General features: G+C 46.0%; 1 long non-coding RNA gene across 1 annotated transcript; it reads left to right on the forward strand.

Moving 5' to 3' along the window:
• Window positions 1-302: 302 nt before the first annotated feature.
• On the forward strand, window positions 303-1,650 carry LOC100278945 (uncharacterized). The gene is made up of 4 exons (XR_002267435.1): window positions 303-505; window positions 599-771; window positions 1,072-1,146; window positions 1,234-1,650. It is a non-coding gene; the product is annotated as an uncharacterized lncRNA (long non-coding RNA).
• Window positions 1,651-7,576: the final 5,926 nt, after the last annotated feature.

Consider the following 7,576-nt stretch of genomic DNA (forward strand, 5'->3'; position numbering starts at 1 on the left):
CTCTTCAAGAATTAATCAATAGAATCAGGCATACTTCATGATATAGAACACTGCAACCCAAACTCGAATATTTGGCTGCCATGTTTGTTCTTCGAAATCTGCCTGATGGAACAGAGAAGCTCTGTTCGATTAATTAGTAGTCTCATCAAGCAATGATGACTTTAGTGCATTAAGTTGCTGGCCTTTAGACGGGATGCATGGTTAGATTAGCAAGGTTAAGTTAACACTATAGTAAGATCCATTTTGTGCATGTATATTCATGTTTAGTTGTTTATAATCTGAAATATGGCATGAGCAACAAATCCACCCTCCCGCTCGCTTCCTAGCCTCGTCGCCATGGCGTCCTGGCTGACGTCGTGGATGCCAAGCCCATGCCTGCGTTGAAAGAGAGGGAGACCAGAGACACCCAGTGGCCCTGGCGGTAGTAGTGCCAAGGTTCTATTCACTGTGAGTCCGCGACGCGCCATGGATCGCGTGCAGCCGACGATTCCTCCGCTGCCATCTGGTATGGACGGACCTTAACTCCTCGCCTGACAGCTTTGTCTGTGCTTCCTGATCTGATTATGTGTGTTCCTCTCTCTACATTACTCTATATAAGCCCACAAACAGACGACTCTGACGGCGAATTGGAGCGCTTCGAGAGCGGCGACGCGTTCAATGTTCCGGTTAGATGGGATCTTTGGCGATCGAAGCTTGCTAGCAACTTTCACGGATGTAGCTTCCATACGAAGACATGGCACCTCTTCAGGCAGCAGTTGCCGTTGTTCAAAGGTATCGTAGTTTAACACACAAGTTATTGCGGGTTGCCAAAAAAAGAACAATATCACATCTTTTTGTTACCATTCTACTTTAATTTGCTAAAAGGAAAAGGCTCTAAAGAGAAGGTCAATGTTGAGTTGTAACTCATTTGTATCTTTTTTGGTGCTTAGTGGGAAGTAAAATACTCCTTATGAAAGTGTCGTGGAGTTTTTGTTTCGAATCCTAATTTGGCAGACACGATAACTCTGCATGCAAGGTCTGAGTCTTACTATTGCCACTGATACCCATCCTATGCTCGCTGAACTACTACAGAGATGCTGGCAGAAAGATCCTGCTCTAAGACCAACCTTTGCAGAGATTATGGATACACCAAACTCTATAAAGGAGGTGTGTGTTCACACAAAGAACTACATGCATTTACCCCGTTTTTAGTTTCATCTTATTCTATATTTTTTTCACACGATTTATTTCCAGGTGGTTCGGAGTTCTGTGCATCACAAGAGGCATTTAGGTCGATCTCACTCTTCTTCGAGTTTATGCGCGCTGCCCAGGACAACATCACAGCGCTGATGGAGTTGGACGGTGTCATCAGGCTCGACTGGATCTAGATGGGATGGACCCTGCTTGCGCTGAAGGAGAGAGAGAGGGCGTACTTGGCTTGCAGGGGATCGTAGTAAGGTTCATCTTTTTCATGGGTCATGTCAGATTACACAACTTCAGTTATTTCAGTCTTTGCGAGAGAAGTACCAAAATAATTTTACTTCATGGCTACTCTCAGATGTGTTCATGTCGCTACCACTAATCATATAAGGGTAACAATGTATTTGTTAGCAAACAATTTTTGAGATATTAAAGTCGGTGGTAATATAAGTGTTGTTTGTTTTTATATAACCGTTATGCACTAACATTTTGCTGAGTATTTTGTGTGCCGTTGCAAAGCACAGACATATACCTATAACACACATATGTACATATCGTGTTATTACGGTTCCGTTGCAACGCACGGGCACTTACCTAGTATATATATATATATATATATATATATATATATATATATATATATATATATATATATATATATAGAGAGAGAGAGAGAGAGAGAGAGAGAGAGAGATGTTATTGGTTCTATACATCACTGACGAACACAACATAGGCAAACAACAAATCATGAAAAATGTAAAGCCAAAATGTGCAATTGTTTTTTGGTAACCCCAGTGGCAATGGGGTCGATATATGGTGTCGTTTAGTCTAGGTGCTGCAGTGGGAACGGTAATGGTTCTGAAGCTTTAATTTAGTTAGCTATGGATATTTGTTGTGTTTTATCTACTAAAATTCTACTACGATTTACCGTGACTAGGACGTGTTAGAATTTGGCTAGGTTTGTTTTTTAATATGACTATGATGCCTGACAAGAATCATAGGCTCAGACAAATTTGCATACGTCCAAAACTTAGTAAAATCCATCTTATATCTAAATTCAAGTCCATCTCATGTTTGGGGTGTTCAAAATAAGCGATTGAGCAGCATATTAAGCATCAGGAACACTAGTAGTTCGTTGGCGTGTTTTGCCCATGGGGTAGATGGGCATATCTTAGAATACTTTGTGGAAGGCATATTTGTACCATAAGATGTGTAGCTAGGTAAGATAGTGCAATGACAACATCTCCTCTCAACGGCTAAAATGATGCTTGCTCCTACAAACACACAACTACAACTTTTAAAGTCCGGTAGAAACCCCTTTTGGGGTAGCGGACACTACTGGAGAACGGAGATTATGTCCATCACTTTTTGTTCCGATTGTTTTAAAACCGATGTTGATCCAAGAATCAATACCCATTTTAAATGTCGTGTCCATACAGAGCATATTAGTACCAGTTGGTTTCTTCAACTAGTTTATATCAAGTTTTTAGTACTGATTCAAGACACAAACTAATGATGAGTACAAATATCTTTAGTACTAGTTTTACCAAAGAACCAGTACTAAAGTTCAACCCTTTAATATGAGTTGGAAACATCAACTGGTACTAAAGACATCAAGCTGACACCATAAACATAGACACCGTACCCTTTTTTACCAGTTCAAGTAAAAAACCAGTACTAAAAAGTATTTTTTCCATTCCCGCCTAAAAGCTTATCAAGGTTCTCCAGTTCCCACCAAAATGTACTAAAGTTTCCTAAATTTTGACCTTCCTCCAAGCCTTTCTCATTCATGAGCACCACCACTTAGTGTCTGAATGTCTGGGTTTGAGAACATCACACGCAGTAGTGATGTTCTATCCCTTGGTGTGCACATTGAAAACTCTTATGTACTATTCTTGTGGACCTCCGCTATAGAGTTTGTATTTTTTACTCACTCGCAAACTGATATCTGTCCCTGTCTTTGTTAATGTTTTAATGTTTTTATAGGAATTTTCTAACATTAATATCTATGAAATAGAGAAGAACTTGAATGCAAGTAAATAAGAAAATGTGTCCACCTATCAACTAGCTCTTTGTTGAATATATCTTTGTAATTCCAGCGTTAAGGGCATCTTCACCCTTGGCTAGAGACCCTCTCTCGGAGATGAAGAACGAACCATGGCAAAAAAAAAATAAAGTAGGGTTGAAGAAATAATGGAGATGAAAAAGGAATTGAGACAAAAAAAAGAACTTTCTTGTCTATTTGTACTAGAAAAACATGTACTACTCCCTTTGGATTTCATAAAGTGTCATGAGTTTGATAAGAAAGAAAGGAACTACCTGGAACTTTGTAAAAATGTCTCATTAGAAAGAACTTCCATGTAGATTTGAATGCGCACATATTACTTTATATATATATATATATATATATATATATATATATATATATATATATATGTATATGGATCCCTAGGCTTCCAATAGCTCGGCGAAAGCCCTGACCCGATGTTACCAACCGGTTCAGCTGCACCAGGTCCGAAGCGTCTATAAAAGAAGCTCCAGATCGCTAAGGTTCGGTTTTAGCGATGCCGACAGTTACGCCCCCACCCCAAGAGGCGCGCACGGCGGTGGATCCTGGGAGCAAGCGCGCGACGACGGATCTGGGGACACGCTCGCGATGGCGGATCCGAGGGACACGCTCGCGCTGGTGGACCCCTGAGCTATATATATATAGTATATATATATGAATCTCTGGGTTTCTAATAGCTCGGCGAAAGCTCTGATCCGATGTTACCAACCGGTTCAGCCGCACCTAGTCCGAAGCATTTATAAAAGAAGCTCCAGATCGCTAGGGTTCAGTTTTAGCGACGTCGACAGTTATGCCCCCACCCCGGAGAGGCGCGCACGGCGGTGGATCCTGGGAGCAAGCGCGCGACGGTGGATCTGGGGGACACGCTCGCGATGGCGGATCCGGGAGACACGCTCGCGCCGGCGGACCCCTGAGGCCAGCGCGCGGCAATGGCCCCCTGAGGCCAGCGCGCGACGATGGCCCCGCTGAGGCACGCACAGTGGCGAGGTGGGAGCGGCTGCGGCATCGGATCCCGAGGGCACGCACGCGGCGGCGGCCCCATCAGGTGCACACGACGACGAGGTGGCAGCGGCCACGGCGACGGATCTCGAGGGGCACGAGCGCGGAATCGTCTTCCTGAGGTGCACGCGGCAGCGACCCCTTGAGTTGCGCATGACGGTGAGGTGGGAGCGGCTGTGGTAGAGCGACGACAGATCTTGGGGGCACGTGAGCAACGACGGCACCCCTAAGGCATGCATGACGGCGAGGTGGGAGCGGCTGATGTGACGGATCTCGGGATGCACGCGCGCGAGGGTCGACCCCTAAGCGCGTACGACTGTGATGCCATCCAAGGTGGGAGCGGCGATGGCGGACTTCCCTAGGTGCGAGAGACGACGACAGCCTCCCCTAGGCGCGAAGTGGTGGCGCATCCCAGATGCGATGCAACGGTTCCGCGGGGCGGCGGTCCTATTTTTATGCTATTTTGTATACATATTTATACCAATGTCAATAGATTTTTATGACTTATATTTCAGTTCATGGCTCCGCTTCCGTCTACTTGTCTGTTTATGATATTTCTATTCACATTTTACGCAAACAGTTTATTGATTTTATGCATTATCTCATTTACTTAATTCAGTGTGTATTGAGTTTCTACCATTTATGCCATATTTATAAGATATATTTACGACCCACACATTTACGCAACAAAATAGAAATTTAAAAAAAGGTAAGCGCTCTATGTAATACGGTCATTTGCCACAATTCCATAAATCTCGCGTATGCCGATCCATTTTCTTTTCAACTCACATTGTTGTCATCCTAAATTTGTGCACATACAGTAGGAAACATATTTTTTACACAGCCTAGTATATATCATAAACTGGTTCTAACGAGCCTTGATACATGGATGTTGGAGAGATCCTATATTTATGAAGTAAATAAAGTATTTAAATCAGATTTTTTTTCCATACATGTTTTCGTTATGAAATAGATCGATGATTTACACCAAAATTCATACACATTTACGTTGTTTTGGTTCACGTTTTACGTTGAAATCCGTGTGAGCTCCCACGCACGATTGGCTCCATATCTTCTGTTCCGATATATACGGTAACTTCCAGCTTCATGGGCGCGCTAATCACGGTGGTTTGTGGACCCACCTGAACGAACCAATGAAATGTTTGTTACCGCTCTCCTGTTATGCAAGTCTGAACCATTAAGTATGCTAGCATAAACACGAGTAGGAACCAACTACCCGACCAGCGAACACGACGCTGACCCACCTTCGTCCATCCGAACTCGACCCCACCACGTGCGCACCTTCTGTTTACGCAAAATATAACACATGTTTACACGTGCATAAACGTGCCCCACAATCGCGCAAACGCATGCGCCTCACTGGTCCAATCTGACCACGCGCGTGACCACTACCCTGGCTGGGGCTTCCCATGCCTATCGGAAGCCCTGAGCTTCCATTACCAACATCATATATATATATATATAGATGTAGTATTTAGAGCCCTGGGCTCTATTTAACTACAGGAAGCCCCGACCAGGTGTGCAGACCACACCGGACCCTTTTTGGCTTATTGTACCTACCTGTGCTTACGCTAAATTATAATACGAGTTATGCTGATGTGTGTATCAGTTTATGCAAATATAGTCTGCGCGTATTACGTGAATTGGGCCCACGATCCTGCCCACGCGCTCACGATTATCTAGTCCCACGCCGTCACTATAAAAACACCCCCACGCCGCCAGGGATTAGGTTTTAGCGGCGGCGGCGGTTCCCTCGGGCGTGCGAGCAGGCGCCCGTGAGCAGGAGAGCCCCGGCTGCCGTGGCGCTCTCCAGCCGGCGGATTGGCGGACGTGGAGGGGCGCGAGGAGGAGGAGCCTCAGCGTCCGCGGCGGTACAGCTTCAGGAGGCACCGGTCGGGCGCGGCGGAGTGGGCGGCGGTGGTGTTGTTCATGGTGCTGGCGGTCGTGGTGCTGCTGGACGTCGTGGTCGTCCTTGTGGTGGTGCTGCTGCAGCCCCGCACGCCGTACGTGGCGGTGCGGGCGGCGAGCCTGTACGTGCTGGTGTACGGGCAGACGGGGGCGCTGGACGACGTGCAGGTCACGGTCCTACCCGTTCTGCGTGCCTGCCAGGGGCGTCCTCCCGCTGGCGTACGTGGTGCGCGCGCAGGGCGCCCCGCTGGGCGACGCCGGCAGCGCCGCCATGGAGGTCGCGCTCCGCGACGGCGTGGTGCCGTTCCGGGTGGAGGGGAGGCCCAGACGCGATGGAAGGTCGCGGGGATCGTCGGCGTCGACCAGTGGACGCGCCTGGCGTGCCAGCTCCGCTTCTTCTGGCCCAACGGCACCGTGCTCCCCTTCAGATGCAGCTCCAAGTCCAAGCTCTTGTTCTTCTGACCGTCGTGCCCTCTGTATTGTCGAGTGGCTACTCTTCTGACCTCAGTTCCATGGCCGGGCGTGAGCGTGACGGATCAAGATTCAGGAACAGCAAATGGCTTCATCGTTTTCTTTCTTGTCTTGGGTTCGTTCAGTTATTAATTCACCCCCATGTCGCATGTATAGGTCGGCAAAAAAAAGATTTTGTCTTTGGGTTCTTTCTTATTGCATTTTACGCTTCCACTAAAAAGCAAGTACCACATTCGTCGTTTTAAAACAGATCATTGATTTACGCTAAAATTCGTATCCATTTACGCTGTTTCGGACCACGTCTTACGCTTAAATCCACCTGACCTAGAACCCGAGCACGATCGGAGCGCGATTTTCACGCCGTAATTTAGGCCACATTCGTGGTTACGAAATAGATTGATGATGTACGATAAAATTTGTACCCATTTACGCTGTTTGGTTCACGTTTTACGCTAAAATTTTGACCAAGCCAAAATCCGTGCATGATCGAACGTGATCAATTTTCACGCCGTAATTTTCGGACCCCATTCGCTGTTACAAAACAGATATATGATTTACGCTAAATTTCGTACTCATTTACGCTGTTTTAGCTCACGTTTTACGCTGGAATCCGCCCGAGCAGAACCCGCGAACTGCGGATGTAAATTAAAATTTATTTCCTTCTACTAATGCTCTCAAACCGTAACTGTCCCTTTATTTACGCGATTATGCAACACGTCTTTCCTTATATCAAACCGATCAAGATTTATATAATGCATGGTTTATGCTATCATGTTACACATCGTTATGCAGTCGTAAACGGTTTATTTATAACGTTATGTAGTTATTAACCGCCGCCAATATCACAGATACGAACGTGGACGAGCGGCTGTAAATGAGAATTTGTTTCCTCCCGTAACTGTGCCTTTATTTACGCGAACGTGGGGCACG

This window comes from Zea mays, chromosome 2 (assembly GCF_902167145.1).
Source record: "Zea mays cultivar B73 chromosome 2, Zm-B73-REFERENCE-NAM-5.0, whole genome shotgun sequence".
NCBI lineage: Eukaryota > Viridiplantae > Streptophyta > Magnoliopsida > Poales > Poaceae > Zea > Zea mays.